Source organism: Amia ocellicauda, unplaced genomic scaffold (assembly GCF_036373705.1).
Source record: "Amia ocellicauda isolate fAmiCal2 unplaced genomic scaffold, fAmiCal2.hap1 HAP1_SCAFFOLD_132, whole genome shotgun sequence".
Lineage (NCBI taxonomy): Eukaryota > Metazoa > Chordata > Actinopteri > Amiiformes > Amiidae > Amia > Amia ocellicauda.
Window position 1 is genome coordinate 97,501 of NW_027102696.1, and position 15,000 is coordinate 112,500.

Here is a 15,000-nt window from a genome sequence, read left to right on the forward strand (position 1 = left end):
TTCCGTGGGAGCCACCGGAGATATGTCAGAGCCCGTACGCCCCCCGCACTCACCCTTAAAGGCCCGCAAGCCCTTGGGGTTCCTGCCGGGGGCGGGCAGCATACATATGTCCGTTCCGTGGGAGCCACCGGAGATATGTCAGAGCCCGTACGCCCCCCGCACTCACCCTTAAAGGCCCGCAAGCCCTTGGGGTTCCTGCCGGGGGCGGGCAGCATACATATGTCCGTTCCGTGTGAGCCACCGGAGATATGTCAGAGCCCGTACGCCCCCCGCACTCACCCTTAAAGGCCCGCAAGCCCTTGGGGTTCCTGCCGGGGGCGGGCAGCATACATATGTCCGTTCCGTGGGAGCCACCGGAGATATGTCAGAGCCCGTACGCCCCCCGCACTCACCCTTAAAGGCCCGCAAGCCCTTGGGGTTCCTGCCGGGGGCGGGCAGCATACATATGTCCGTTCCGTGGGAACCACCGGGGAGATGTCAGAGCCCGTGAAACCCCGAAAGACAGACCCTTAAAGGCCCGCAAGCCCTTGGGGTGAACGTCTGGGGCGGGCAGCATACATACACCCCGGTCGGGAACCACAGGGAGGTGAGGTCAGAGCCCGTGAAACCCCGAAAGACAGACCCTTAAAGGCCCGCAAGCCCTTGGGGTGAACGTCTGGGGCGGGCAGCATACACACTCTCCACGGCGGGCCGCGAAGACTTAGCGGGCGCAGCCGCCGGAGCGGGCCGCCGACGAGGCCTGAAACGCGGGGTGCGGCCGGGACCGTTCCCCCCCTTGCATTTCGCTGGATGATCAGACAGTCGCAAAGAACCGTCTGAAAATCCCGGGCCAAGTCCAGAAAGTGTCCGTAAAAGAGCTAGCGGGGCCCAGCCACTTTCCTCCAGCAAGTGCCCTTAGCTCAGTTTTGACCTCTCTCATTGCACTAAGTGTCTTCAAAAACCCAGTTCCTGTATTTCCCCCGGCACCGTAGAGAAATGCTGACAGCCTGGAACACTGTGGCGGCTGCACACGGCACTCCCATGCCCGCCGCGAGCAGCCTAGCCCCGCCTCAGACCCGCGAGAACCGCCCATCGGCACACGGCCCGCTGTGCGCCCGAGCCGTTTGGTGTAAAAACTGTCCAAAAGTGGTTTCGACCACTTAGGAACATCGTAGAGACTCGAAATAAAAAGGATTTTGTTGGAAAAGCGATTCTGAGGAAGGCTGTGTTAAAATTAATTTCGGGAAATGTCGTTTACCCCCCCCCAAATGGCTCCGAAGTACCCCCCCCCCACCCCCCCCCTAAAAAACCGTGTTCCGGGGGTTTTTCGAGAAAACAAACACACGGGGTATATAGAGGGGACTGAGACGAATCGAATGACGTGCTTTGCAAAGAAATCGGGGGCTCACAGCCCCCCCAGGAGAGGTTCAAAAGTCGGAGGACTGGTCACCTAACTCCCATTGAAGTCAATGGGGGAAAAATGAAAACTGTCAAAAAGGCTTAAAATGGTTCAAAAACCCACTGGGGCAGTAGATAATCATCCTATTTGAATTTTAAAAGTCTTAGTTTGGCGAAAAAATACCTTTTAATAATTGTTTTAGGGGTCAGAAAAATCAGCTCCGGCTGCCTGGTCACCTAGGGGAGATAGAAAATTTTTCTAAGTTTTTCACTCGGCCGCCTGGTCCCCTAACTCGAAAATTTTAAAGTGCTCCCATCGGTCCCGGGATAGGGTGGCTGATAGCTGGGAGCCCCCTGAGCACTGCCCCGGTGTTAGTTTTCGGAGAAATGCCCCCGTTGATTTGTTATGATTTTTTTTCCGCCGGCCGCCTGGTCGCCCTAATGCAAAGTCAATGGGAGTGAGGAGATAGAAAATTTTTCAAAGTTTTTCACTCGGCCGCCTGGTCCCCTAACTCGAAAATTTTAAAGTGCTCCCATCGGTCCCGGGATAGGGTGGCTGATAGCTGGGAGCCCCCTGAGCACTGCCCCGGTGTTAGTTTTCGGAGAAATGCCTCCGTTGATTTGTTATGATTTTTTTTCCGCCGGCCGCCTGGTCGCCCTAATGTAAAGTCAATGGGAGTGAGGAGATAGAAAATTTTTCAAAGTTTTTCACCCGGCCACAAACGACTCCAAAACACACTGGGGCTGTGGCTGGGACTCTCACCAGGACTGCCCCCTACTTTATTTATGGATTAAAAAGCATTCTATATTAATTTTTCGATTTTTGGGACCCGGGACGCCTGGTCACCTAACTCCCCTTCTATCCCTATGGGGGGGGACGGGGACATCGAAAACGCTCCCATCGCTGCCGAGGCACGCTGCGGGGACTCTCCCTACCATCGCCCCATGCTTCCTTTGAAGAATATATGACGTTTTTCAATTTTCACCGACATTTGAAAATCAAAACTTCAGAACATTTCATAGTTATTCTCAATGGGTTGTCTAGGGGCACACATCTCTAAACTGGGGGAAATGCTCAAAATGATTAAAAAGAAAAACAATGCCCCCAGACCCGGGGGGCTGATAGCTGGGAGCCCCCTGAGCACAGCCCCGGTGTTAGTTTCTGGAGAAATGCCCCCGTTGATTTGTTATGATTTTTTTTCCGCCGGCCGCCTGGTCGCCCTAATGCAAAGTCAATGGGAGTGAGGAGATAGAATATTTTTCAAAGTTTTTCACTCGGCCGTCTGGTCCCCTGACTCGAAAATTTTAAAGTGCTCCCATCGGTCCCAGGGTAGGGTGGCTGATAGCTGGGAGCCCCCTGAGCACTGCCCCGGTGTTAGTTTCTGGAGAAATGCCCCCGTTGATTTGTTATGATTTTTTTTCCGCCGGCCGCCTGGTCGCCCTAATGCAAAGTCAATGGGAGTGAGGAGATAGAATATTTTTCAAAGTTTTTCACTCGGCCGTCTGGTCCCCTGACTCGAAAATTTTAAAGTGCTCCCATCGGTCCCAGGGTAGGGTGGCTGATAGCTGGGAGCCCCCTGAGCACTGCCCCGGTGTTAGTTTCTGGAGAAATGCCCCCGTTGATTTGTTATGATTTTTTTTCCGCCGGCCGCCTGGTCGCCCTAATGCAAAGTCAATGGGAGTGAGGAGATAGAATATTTTTCAAAGTTTTTCACTCGGCCGTCTGGTCCCCTGACTCGAAAATTTTAAAGTGCTCCCATCGGTCCCAGGGTAGGGTGGCTGATAGCTGGGAGCCCCCTGAGCACTGCCCCGGTGTTAGTTTCTGGAGAAATGCCCCCGTTGATTTGTTATGATTTTTTTTCCGCCGGCCGCCTGGTCGCCCTAATGCAAAGTCAATGGGAGTGAGGAGATAGAATATTTTTCAAAGTTTTTCACTCGGCCGTCTGGTCCCCTGACTCGAAAATTTTAAAGTGCTCCCATCGGTCCCAGGGTAGGGTGGCTGATAGCTGGGAGCCCCCTGAGCACTGCCCCGGTGTTAGTTTCTGGAGAAATGCCCCCGTTGATTTGTTATGATTTTTTTTCCGCCGGCCGCCTGGTCGCCCTAATGCAAAGTCAATGGGAGTGAGGAGATAGAATATTTTTCAAAGTTTTTCACTCGGCCGTCTGGTCCCCTGACTCGAAAATTTTAAAGTGCTCCCATCGGTCCCAGGGTAGGGTGGCTGATAGCTGGGAGCCCCCTGAGCACTGCCCCGGTGTTAGTTTCTGGAGAAATGCCCCCGTTGATTTGTTATGATTTTTTTTCCGCCGGCCGCCTGGTCGCCCTAATGCAAAGTCAATGGGAGTGAGGAGATAGAATATTTTTCAAAGTTTTTCACTCGGCCGTCTGGTCCCCTGACTCGAAAATTTTAAAGTGCTCCCATCGGTCCCAGGGTAGGGTGGCTGATAGCTGGGAGCCCCCTGAGCACAGCCCCGGTGTTAGTTTCTGGAGAAATGCCCCCGTTGATTTGTTATGATTTTTTTTCCGCCGGCCGCCTGGTCGCCCTAATGCAAAGTCAATGGGAGTGAGGAGATAGAATATTTTTCAAAGTTTTTCACTCGGCCGTCTGGTCCCCTGACTCGAAAATTTTAAAGTGCTCCCATCGGTCCCGGGATAGGGTGGCTGATAGCTGGGAGCCTCCTGAGCACTGCCCCGGTGTTAGTTTCTGGAGAACTGCCCCCGTTGATTTGTTATGATCCGTAGTTGCCGGCCGGCCGCCCGGCATTGCTCTATCGGATGGAGCGTGGGCTGGCTATGGGAGATTTAGCGATTTTCGGAACCGGCCCCGATGGCCCCCCAAACCGGGTGGCCACGAGGTGGGACCCCCCTGAGCACTGCCCCGGTGTTAGTTTTCCGAGAAATGCCCCCGTTGATTTGTTATGATCCGTAGTTGCCGGCCGGCCGCCCGGCATTGCTCTATCGGATGGAGCGTGGGCTGGCTATGGGAGATTTAGCGATTTTCGGAACCGGCCCCGATCGCCCCCCAAACCGGGTGGCCACGAGGTGGGACCCCCCTGAGCACTGCCCCGGTGTTAGTTTTCGGAGAAATGCCCCCGTTGATTTGTTATGATCCGTAGTTGCCGGCCGGCCGCCCGGCATTGCTCTATCGGATGGAGCGTGGGCTGGCTATGGGAGATTTAGCGATTTTCGGAACCGGCCCCGATCGCCCCCCAAACCGGGTGGCCACGAGGTGGGACCCCCCTGAGCACTGCCCCGGTGTTAGTTTTCGGAGAAATGCCCCCGTTGATTTGTTATGATCCGTAGTTGCCGGCCGGCCGCCCGGCATTGCTCTATCGGATGGAGCGTGGGCTGGCTATGGGAGATTTAGCGATTTTCGGAACCGGCCCCGATCGCCCCCCAAACCGGGTGGCCACGAGGTGGGACCCCCCTGAGCACTGCCCCGGTGTTAGTTTTCGGAGAAATGCCCCCGTTGATTTGTTATGATCCGTAGTTGCCGGCCGGCCGCCCGGCATTGCTCTATCGGATGGAGCGTGGGCTGGCTATGGGAGATTTAGCGATTTTCGGAACCGGCCCCGATCGCCCCCCAAACCGGGTGGCCACGAGGTGGGACCCCCCTGAGCACTGCCCCGGTGTTAGTTTTCGGAGAAATGCCCCCGTTGATTTGTTATGATCCGTAGTTGCCGGCCGGCCGCCCGGCATTGCTCTATCGGATGGAGCGTGGGCTGGCTATGGGAGATTTAGCGATTTTCGGAACCGGCCCCGATCGCCCCCCAAACCGGGTGGCCACGAGGTGGGACCCCCCTGAGCACTGCCCCGGTGTTAGTTTTCGGAGAAATGCCCCCGTTGATTTGTTATGATCCGTAGTTGCCGGCCGGCCGCCCGGCATTGCTCTATCGGATGGAGCGTGGGCTGGCTATGGGAGATTTAGCGATTTTCGGAACCGGCCCCGATCGCCCCCCAAACCGGGTGGCCACGAGGTGGGACCCCCCTGAGCACTGCCCCGGTGTTAGTTTTCGGAGAAATGCCCCCGTTGATTTGTTACGATTATTTTTCGCCCAGGCGATGTGCCTTTTCATTTTGTTTTGCACTTTCCTTCATTCCTTGGTGCATGCTACCATCTAACGGACACATTTCGGTACTGCAGTTTGAAAGTAATTTCCCCGTCTAGGGATCTCTCAATGCCCTGGGCTGCGAAAGGAGGGCAAGGACACCCTATGTTCTCATGAGTGCAAAGCCCCCCCGGCTTCAAGGCATTCCAAAAGGAAAACCGGAGACACTGCTGTACACACACACACACACACACACACACACACACACACACACACACACACAGAGAGAGAGAGAGAGAGAGAGAGAGAGAGAGAGATAGAGAGAGAGTAGTCACACAGTGGAATAAACTCCCCAGCGATGTGGTAGAAGCTGAAAGTTGGGGAACATTGTGATGGTCTATATTTCTTGGCAGATAATAAAAGATGCTCTTATCATGCCTCCGTTGATGTGTTATGATCCATAGGTTGCCGGCCGCCCGGCATTGCTCTGATCGGATGGACCGTGGGCTGCCTATGGCAGAGTATGGGCGATTCTTCAGCCGGCCCCGATGGCCCCCCAAACCGGGTGGCCACGAGGTGGGACCCCCCTGAGCACTGCCCCGGTGTTAGTTTTCGGAGAAATGCCCCCGTTGATTTGTTATGATCCGTAGTTGCCGGCCGGCCGCCCGGCATTGCTCTATCGGATGGAGCGTGGGCTGGCTATGGGAGATTTAGCGATTTTCGGAACCGGCCCCGATCGCCCCCCAAACCGGGTGGCCACGAGGTGGGACCCCCCTGAGCACTGCCCCGGTGTTAGTTTTCGGAGAAATGCCCCCGTTGATTTGTTATGATCCGTAGTTGCCGGCCGGCCGCCCGGCATTGCTCTATCGGATGGAGCGTGGGCTGGCTATGGGAGATTTAGCGATTTTCGGAACCGGCCCCGATCGCCCCCCAAACCGGGTGGCCACGAGGTGGGACCCCCCTGAGCACTGCCCCGGTGTTAGTTTTCGGAGAAATGCCCCCGTTGATTTGTTACGATTATTTTTCGCCCAGGCGATGTGCCTTTTCATTTTGTTTTGCACTTTCCTTCATTCCTTGGTGCATGCTGCCATCTAACGGACACATTTCGGTACTGCAGTTTGAAAGTAATTTCCCCGTCTAGGGATCTCTCTCTCGTCTAGGGACACTGCTGTACACACACACACACACACACACACACACACACACACACACACACACACACACACACAGTGAGAGAGAGGGAGAGATAGAGAGAGAGAGAGGTGGAGAGGGAGAGAGAGGTGGAGATAGAGAGATGGAGATAGAGATGGAGATAGAGAGAGATGGAGATAGAGAGAGAGATGGAGATGGAGAGAGAGATGGTGATAGAGAGATAGAGATAGAGAGAGAGATGGTGATAGAGAGATGGAGATAGAGAGAGAGATGGTGATAGAGAGATGGAGATAGAGAGAGAGATGGTGACAGAGAGAGAGTCGTCACACTCTGGAACAAACTCCCCAGAAGCTGAAAGTTGGGGAACATTATGATGATCTTTATTTCTTGGCAGATAATAAATGATGATCTTACAGAGGGCGACTTACAACACCAGTGCAAACATACAGCGAAGGACAAGGCATCAATCGCGACAGAATCCCTTGAGTTAAAGCAGCAGATTCAGAATAACACACGTCAAAACAGACTGGAGACTAAAACGAGCACGAAAGGTGTCGAATATGTGGCCTCCTCTCGCTTGTAAACTCTCTCGTGTTCCTGTCGATGGGGTCGGCGGCTCGGGGCAGCGGCCTAGCAGCAGCAGGCAGGCCACCCGGCTGCCTGGGGCTGACCTCCGGGGCAGGCAGGCAGGCAGACCTCCAGGGCAGGCAGGCAGGCAGGCAGGCAGACCTCCAGGGCTAACAGGCTGACCTCCAGGGCTGGCAGGCTGACCTCCAGGGCTGGAAGGCAGGATGGCAGACCTCCAGGGCAGGCAGGCAGGCAGGCAGGCAGGCAGGCAGACCTCCAGGGCTGGCAGGGAGACCTCCAGGGCTGGCAGGCAGGCAGGCAGGGCTGTGTGGCTGGGGAGGGCAGGCTGGCAGGCAGGTAGGCCGTGCTGCTGCCAGGGCTGGAAGGCTGACCTCCAGGGCAGGCAGGCAGGCAGACCTCCAGGGCAGGCAGGCAGGTAGGCCGTGCTGCTGCCAGGGCTGGCAGGCTGACCTCCAGGGCAGGCAGGCAGGCAGGCAGACCTCCAGGGCTGGCAGGCTGACCTCCAGGGCAGGCAGGCAGGCAGGCAGGCAGACCTCCAGGGCTAACAGGCTGACCTCCAGGGCTGGCAGGCTGACCTCCAGGGCTGGAAGGCAGGATGGCAGACCTCCAGGGCAGGCAGGCAGGCAGGCAGGCAGGCAGGCAGACCTCCAGGGCTGGCAGGGAGACCTCCAGGGCTGGCAGGCAGGCAGGCAGGGCTGTGTGGCTGGGGAGGGCAGGCTGGCAGGCAGGTAGGCCGTGCTGCTGCCAGGGCTGGAAGGCTGACCTCCAGGGCAGGCAGGCAGGCAGACCTCCAGGGCAGGCAGGCAGGTAGGCCGTGCTGCTGCCAGGGCTGGCAGGCTGACCTCCAGGGCAGGCAGGCAGGCAGGCAGACCTCCAGGGCTGGCAGGCTGACCTCCAGGGCAGGCAGGCAGGCAGGCAGGCAGACCTCCAGGGCTAACAGGCTGACCTCCAGGGCTGGCAGGCTGACCTCCAGGGCTGGAAGGCAGGATGGCAGACCTCCAGGGCAGGCAGGCAGGCAGGCAGGCAGGCAGGCAGACCTCCAGGGCTGGCAGGGAGACCTCCAGGGCTGGCAGGCAGGCAGGCAGGGCTGTGTGGCTGGGGAGGGCAGGCTGGCAGGCAGGTAGGCCGTGCTGCTGCCAGGGCTGGAAGGCTGACCTCCAGGGCAGGCAGGCAGGCAGACCTCCAGGGCAGGCAGGCAGGTAGGCCGTGCTGCTGCCAGGGCTGGCAGGCTGACCTCCAGGGCAGGCAGGCAGGCAGGCAGACCTCCAGGGCTGGCAGGCTGACCTCCAGGGCAGGCAGGCAGGCAGGCAGGCAGACCTCCAGGGCTAACAGGCTGACCTCCAGGGCTGGCAGGCTGACCTCCAGGGCTGGAAGGCAGGATGGCAGACCTCCAGGGCAGGCAGGCAGGCAGGCAGGCAGGCAGGCAGACCTCCAGGGCTGGCAGGGAGACCTCCAGGGCTGGCAGGCAGGCAGGCAGGGCTGTGTGGCTGGGGAGGGCAGGCTGGCAGGCAGGTAGGCCGTGCTGCTGCCAGGGCTGGAAGGCTGACCTCCAGGGCAGGCAGGCAGGCAGACCTCCAGGGCAGGCAGGCAGGTAGGCCGTGCTGCTGCCAGGGCTGGCAGGCTGACCTCCAGGGCAGGCAGGCAGGCAGGCAGACCTCCAGGGCTGGCAGGCTGACCTCCAGGGCAGGCAGGCAGGCAGGCAGGCAGACCTCCAGGGCTAACAGGCTGACCTCCAGGGCTGGCAGGCTGACCTCCAGGGCTGGAAGGCAGGATGGCAGACCTCCAGGGCAGGCAGGCAGGCAGGCAGGCAGGCAGGCAGACCTCCAGGGCTGGCAGGGAGACCTCCAGGGCTGGCAGGCAGGCAGGCAGGGCTGTGTGGCTGGGGAGGGCAGGCTGGCAGGCAGGTAGGCCGTGCTGCTGCCAGGGCTGGAAGGCTGACCTCCAGGGCAGGCAGGCAGGCAGACCTCCAGGGCAGGCAGGCAGGTAGGCCGTGCTGCTGCCAGGGCTGGCAGGCTGACCTCCAGGGCAGGCAGGCAGGCAGGCAGACCTCCAGGGCTGGCAGGCTGACCTCCAGGGCAGGCAGGCAGGCAGGCAGGCAGACCTCCAGGGCTAACAGGCTGACCTCCAGGGCTGGCAGGCTGACCTCCAGGGCTGGAAGGCAGGATGGCAGACCTCCAGGGCAGGCAGGCAGGCAGGCAGGCAGGCAGGCAGACCTCCAGGGCTGGCAGGGAGACCTCCAGGGCTGGCAGGCAGGCAGGCAGGGCTGTGTGGCTGGGGAGGGCAGGCTGGCAGGCAGGTAGGCCGTGCTGCTGCCAGGGCTGGAAGGCTGACCTCCAGGGCAGGCAGGCAGGCAGACCTCCAGGGCAGGCAGGCAGGTAGGCCGTGCTGCTGCCAGGGCTGGCAGGCAGACCTCCAGGGCTAACAGGCTGACCTCCAGGGCAGGCAGGCAGACCTCCAGGGCAGGCAGTGCTGCTACCAGGGCTGGATAGCAGACCTCCAGGGCAGGCAGGCAGACCTCCAGGGCAGGCAGGCAGACCTCCAGGGCAGGCAGGCAGACCTCCAGGGCTGGATAGCAGACCTCCAGGGCTAACAGGCTGACCTCCAGGGCTAACAGGCAGGCAGGCAGACCTCCAGGGCTGGATAGCAGACCTCCAGGGCTAACAGGCTGACCTCCAGGCCAGGCAGTGCTGCTACCAGGGCAGGCAGGCAGACCTCCAGGGCAGGCAGTGCTGCTGCCAGGGCAGGCAGGCAGACCTCCAGGGCTGGATAGCAGACCTCCAGGGCTAACAGGCAGACCTCCAGGGCTGGATAGCAGACCTCCAGGGCTGGATAGCAGACCTCCAGGGCAGGCAGTGCTGCTACCAGGGCAGGCAGTGCTGCTGCCAGGGCAGGCAGGCAGACCTCCAGGGCAGGCAGTGCTGCTACCAGGGCTGGATAGCAGACCTCCAGGGCTGGATGGCAGGCAGGCAGACCTCCAGGGCTGGATAGCAGACCTCCAGGGCTAACAGGCAGACCTCCAGGGCAGGCAGGCAGACCTCCAGGGCAGGCAGGCAGACCTCCAGGGCTGGATAGCAGACCTCCAGGGCAGGCAGGCAGACCTCCAGGGCTGGATAGCAGACCTCCAGGGCTAACAGGCAGGCAGGCAGACCTCCAGGGCTGGATAGCAGACCTCCAGGGCAGGCAGTGCTGCTGCCAGGGCAGGCAGGCAGACCTCCAGGGCTGGATAGCAGACCTCCAGGGCAGGCAGTGCTGCTACCAGGGCTGGATAGCAGACCTCCAGGGCTGGATAGCAGACCTCCAGGGCAGGCAGGCAGACCTCCAGGGCTGGATAGCAGACCTCCAGGGCAGGCAGGCAGACCTCCAGGGCAGGCAGGCAGACCTCCAGGGCTAACAGGCTGACCTCCAGGGCAGGCAGGCAGACCTCCAGGGCTGGATAGCAGACCTCCAGGGCTAACAGGCAGACCTCCAGGGCTGGCAGGCTGACCTCCAGGGCAGGCAGTGCTGCTGCCAGGGCAGGCAGGCAGACCTCCAGGGCAGGCAGTGCTGCTGCCAGGGCAGGCAGGCAGACCTCCAGGGCTAACAGGCAGGCAGGCAGACCTCCAGGGCTGGATAGCAGACCTCCAGGGCAGGCAGGCAGACCTCCAGGGCAGGCAGGCAGACCTCCAGGGCTGGATAGCAGACCTCCAGGGCTAACAGGCAGACCTCCAGGGCTGGCAGGCTGACCTCCAGGGCAGGCAGTGCTGCTACCAGGGCAGGCAGTGCTGCTACCAGGGCTGGATAGCTGACCTCCAGGGCTAACAGGCAGACCTCCAGGGCAGGCAGGCAGACCTCCAGGGCAGGCAGTGCTGCTACCAGGGCTGGATAGCAGACCTCCAGGGCTAACAGGCAGACCTCCAGGGCTGGAAGGCAGGCAGTGCTGCTACCAGGGCAGGCAGGCTGTCCTCCAGGGCAGGCAGGCAGACCTCCAGGGCAGGCAGTGCTGCTACCAGGGCTGGATAGCAGACCTCCAGGGCAGGCAGGCAGACCTCCAGGGCTAACAGGCTGACCTCCAGGGCAGGCAGGCAGACCTCCAGGGCAGGCAGTGCTGCTACCAGGGCTGGATAGCAGACCTCCAGGGCAGGCAGGCAGACCTCCAGGGCAGGCAGGCAGACCTCCAGGGCAGGCAGGCAGACCTCCAGGGCTGGATAGCAGACCTCCAGGGCTAACAGGCTGACCTCCAGGGCTAACAGGCAGGCAGGCAGACCTCCAGGGCTGGATAGCAGACCTCCAGGGCTAACAGGCAGGCAGGCAGACCTCCAGGGCTAACAGGCAGACCTCCAGGGCAGGCAGGCAGACCTCCAGGGCAGGCAGGCAGACCTCCAGGGCTGGATAGCTGACCTCCAGGGCTAACAGGCAGACCTCCAGGGCTGGCAGGCTGACCTCCAGGGCAGGCAGTGCTGCTGCCAGGGCAGGCAGGCAGACCTCCAGGGCTAACAGGCAGGCAGGCAGACCTCCAGGGCTGGATAGCAGACCTCCAGGGCTAACAGGCTGACCTCCAGGCCAGGCAGTGCTGCTGCCAGGGCAGGCAGGCAGACCTCCAGGGCAGGCAGTGCTGCTACCAGGGCAGGCAGTGCTGCTACCAGGGCTGGAAGGCAGACCTCCAGGGCTAACAGGCAGACCTCCAGGGCAGGCAGGCAGACCTCCAGGGCAGGCAGGCAGACCTCCAGGGCTGGATAGCTGACCTCCAGGGCTAACAGGCAGACCTCCAGGGCTGGCAGGCTGACCTCCAGGGCAGGCAGTGCTGCTGCCAGGGCAGGCAGGCAGACCTCCAGGGCTAACAGGCAGGCAGGCAGACCTCCAGGGCTGGATAGCAGACCTCCAGGGCTAACAGGCAGGCAGGCAGACCTCCAGGGCTGGATAGCAGACCTCCAGGGCTAACAGGCTGACCTCCAGGGCTAACAGGCAGGCAGGCAGACCTCCAGGGCTGGATAGCAGACCTCCAGGGCTAACAGGCTGACCTCCAGGCCAGGCAGTGCTGCTGCCAGGGCAGGCAGGCAGACCTCCAGGGCAGGCAGTGCTGCTACCAGGGCAGGCAGTGCTGCTACCAGGGCTGGAAGGCAGACCTCCAGGGCTAACAGGCAGACCTCCAGGGCAGGCAGGCAGACCTCCAGGGCAGGCAGGCAGACCTCCAGGGCTGGATAGCTGACCTCCAGGGCTAACAGGCAGACCTCCAGGGCTGGCAGGCTGACCTCCAGGGCAGGCAGTGCTGCTGCCAGGGCAGGCAGGCAGACCTCCAGGGCTAACAGGCAGGCAGGCAGACCTCCAGGGCTGGATAGCAGACCTCCAGGGCTAACAGGCAGGCAGGCAGACCTCCAGGGCTAACAGGCAGACCTCCAGGGCAGGCAGGCAGACCTCCAGGGCAGGCAGGCAGACCTCCAGGGCTGGATAGCAGACCTCCAGGGCTAACAGGCAGACCTCCAGGGCTGGCAGGCTGACCTCCAGGGCAGGCAGTGCTGCTACCAGGGCAGGCAGTGCTGCTACCAGGGCTGGATAGCTGACCTCCAGGGCTAACAGGCAGACCTCCAGGGCAGGCAGGCAGACCTCCAGGGCAGGCAGTGCTGCTACCAGGGCTGGATAGCAGACCTCCAGGGCTAACAGGCAGACCTCCAGGGCTGGAAGGCAGGCAGTGCTGCTACCAGGGCAGGCAGGCTGTCCTCCAGGGCAGGCAGGCAGACCTCCAGGGCAGGCAGTGCTGCTACCAGGGCTGGATAGCAGACCTCCAGGGCAGGCAGGCAGACCTCCAGGGCTAACAGGCTGACCTCCAGGGCAGGCAGGCAGACCTCCAGGGCAGGCAGTGCTGCTACCAGGGCTGGATAGCAGACCTCCAGGGCAGGCAGGCAGACCTCCAGGGCAGGCAGGCAGACCTCCAGGGCAGGCAGGCAGACCTCCAGGGCTGGATAGCAGACCTCCAGGGCTAACAGGCTGACCTCCAGGGCTAACAGGCAGGCAGGCAGACCTCCAGGGCTGGATAGCAGACCTCCAGGGCTAACAGGCAGGCAGGCAGACCTCCAGGGCTAACAGGCAGACCTCCAGGGCAGGCAGGCAGACCTCCAGGGCAGGCAGGCAGACCTCCAGGGCTGGATAGCAGACCTCCAGGGCTAACAGGCAGACCTCCAGGGCTGGCAGGCTGACCTCCAGGGCAGGCAGTGCTGCTACCAGGGCAGGCAGTGCTGCTACCAGGGCTGGATAGCTGACCTCCAGGGCTAACAGGCAGACCTCCAGGGCAGGCAGGCAGACCTCCAGGGCAGGCAGTGCTGCTACCAGGGCTGGATAGCAGACCTCCAGGGCTAACAGGCAGACCTCCAGGGCTGGAAGGCAGGCAGTGCTGCTACCAGGGCAGGCAGGCTGTCCTCCAGGGCAGGCAGGCAGACCTCCAGGGCAGGCAGTGCTGCTACCAGGGCTGGATAGCAGACCTCCAGGGCAGGCAGGCAGACCTCCAGGGCTAACAGGCTGACCTCCAGGGCAGGCAGGCAGACCTCCAGGGCAGGCAGTGCTGCTACCAGGGCTGGATAGCAGACCTCCAGGGCAGGCAGGCAGACCTCCAGGGCAGGCAGGCAGACCTCCAGGGCAGGCAGGCAGACCTCCAGGGCTGGATAGCAGACCTCCAGGGCTAACAGGCTGACCTCCAGGGCTAACAGGCAGGCAGGCAGACCTCCAGGGCTGGATAGCAGACCTCCAGGGCTAACAGGCAGGCAGGCAGACCTCCAGGGCTAACAGGCAGACCTCCAGGGCAGGCAGGCAGACCTCCAGGGCAGGCAGGCAGACCTCCAGGGCTGGATAGCAGACCTCCAGGGCTAACAGGCAGACCTCCAGGGCTGGCAGGCTGACCTCCAGGGCAGGCAGTGCTGCTACCAGGGCAGGCAGTGCTGCTACCAGGGCTGGATAGCTGACCTCCAGGGCTAACAGGCAGACCTCCAGGGCAGGCAGGCAGACCTCCAGGGCAGGCAGTGCTGCTACCAGGGCTGGATAGCAGACCTCCAGGGCTAACAGGCAGACCTCCAGGGCTGGAAGGCAGGCAGTGCTGCTACCAGGGCAGGCAGGCTGTCCTCCAGGGCAGGCAGGCAGACCTCCAGGGCAGGCAGTGCTGCTACCAGGGCTGGATAGCAGACCTCCAGGGCAGGCAGGCAGACCTCCAGGGCTAACAGGCTGACCTCCAGGGCAGGCAGGCAGACCTCCAGGGCAGGCAGTGCTGCTACCAGGGCTGGATAGCAGACCTCCAGGGCAGGCAGGCAGACCTCCAGGGCAGGCAGGCAGACCTCCAGGGCAGGCAGGCAGACCTCCAGGGCTGGATAGCAGACCTCCAGGGCTAACAGGCTGACCTCCAGGGCTAACAGGCAGGCAGGCAGACCTCCAGGGCTGGATAGCAGACCTCCAGGGCTAACAGGCAGGCAGGCAGACCTCCAGGGCTAACAGGCAGACCTCCAGGGCAGGCAGGCAGACCTCCAGGGCAGGCAGGCAGACCTCCAGGGCTGGATAGCAGACCTCCAGGGCTAACAGGCAGACCTCCAGGGCTGGCAGGCTGACCTCCAGGGCAGGCAGTGCTGCTACCAGGGCAGGCAGTGCTGCTACCAGGGCTGGATAGCTGACCTCCAGGGCTAACAGGCAGACCTCCAGGGCAGGCAGGCAGACCTCCAGGGCAGGCAGTGCTGCTACCAGGGCTGGATAGCAGACCTCCAGGGCTAACAGGCAGACCTCCAGGGCTGGAAGGCAGGCAGTGCTGCTACCAGGGCAGGCAGGCTGTCCTCCAGGGCAGGCAGGCAGACCTCCAGGGCAGGCAGTGCTGCTACCAGGGCTGGA